The sequence below is a fragment of the Octopus bimaculoides genome, chromosome 3 (assembly GCF_001194135.2).
Source record: "Octopus bimaculoides isolate UCB-OBI-ISO-001 chromosome 3, ASM119413v2, whole genome shotgun sequence".
In the NCBI taxonomy this organism is placed as follows: domain Eukaryota; kingdom Metazoa; phylum Mollusca; class Cephalopoda; order Octopoda; family Octopodidae; genus Octopus; species Octopus bimaculoides.
Window position 1 is genome coordinate 93,899,358 of NC_068983.1, and position 1,322 is coordinate 93,900,679.

Sequence of the window (1,322 nt, forward strand, 5' to 3'; positions counted from 1 at the left end):
TATATATATATATATATATATATATATATGTGTGTGTGTGTATATATGCACATACATACATACATACATACAGACAGATAGCGGGACAGATACACACACACATGCATATATATATATATATATATATATATAGTCAATTCAAATAAACAATCTATTCAAATAAATGAAAAATAAAATTAACAGACAACAAGAGGACATGCACAAGGAATGTGTTAGTTTGATGCTCAGTGAAAAGAGAGATTTTTGACATTTCAAGCATAGCTCTTCTCAGAAAGGAGAAAGGGAAACGTTCAAAGAAGGAAAAAGAAATTGTCAACAGCATGTATGTAGTTACATTGCTGAAGTGTATATGTGTATATGTGTGTGTGTGTGTCTATGTACACATATATATATAAGCAATAATAAATCTCTGAGCGAGGTATAAACAGTAGCTGCACAGCAAATATACTTGACGATATATATATGTATATATATATATATATATATATATATATATATATATATATTGAAACCCCCTTCGGTCAGGACTGACCATGGGATTGCACCTAGAAAGTTACCCTCCCAGGTACAAGTCCAGGCAAGGTTGTTTATGGAAGACCAGCAGTCACCCAGGCATACCGGCCTCCCCTCTCCATGCCACCAGTGTTATCCAAGGGAAAAGCAAAGGCCAATACAGCTTGGCACCTGTGATGTTGCAACACATTTCTACAGCTGAGTGAACTGGAGCAACATGAAATAAAGTGTCTTGCTCAAGAACACAACATGCAGCCCAGTTCAGGATTCGAACTCACAACCTCACACTCTAACCACTGAGCCATGCGCCTTCACATATATATATATGTATATAAATCGAATTTGAAATTGAACCAAATTCGACAACTGGCACCCATGCCAACCTTCCTTCATTGGACACTAAACTCTGCTTGTGAAGACCTGTTGGGGCAAGTCAAATCGTAATTGAACCAAATTCGATGACTGGCACCTGTGCCATTGGAGCACTAACAGCACCATCAGAGCGGGATCATTGCCAGAGCAGCTGTCTGGCTTCTGTGCCGGTGGCACATAAAGAGCACCATTTGAGCGTGATCGTTACCAGCGTCACCTTACTGGCACTTGAACAAAACATTCAAGTGAGGTCGTTACCAGTGCCGCTGGACTGATTCCTGTGCAGGTGGCACATAAAAAACACCATTTGAGCATGGCCGTTGCCAGTACTGCCTGACTGACCTTTGTGCCGGTGGCACATAAAAGCACCCACTACACTCTCGAAGTGGTTGGCATTAGGAAGGGCATCCAGCTGTAGAAACTCTGCCAGATCAGAT

The 1,322-nt window shown here is 40.5% G+C and overlaps 1 protein-coding gene across 6 annotated transcripts in view; it reads left to right on the forward strand.

Moving 5' to 3' along the window:
- Nucleotides 1-1,322, forward strand: part of LOC106883961 (transmembrane protein 245) — a 503,944-nt gene that overhangs the window by 323,718 nt on the left and 178,904 nt on the right. The window lies entirely within an intron of this gene.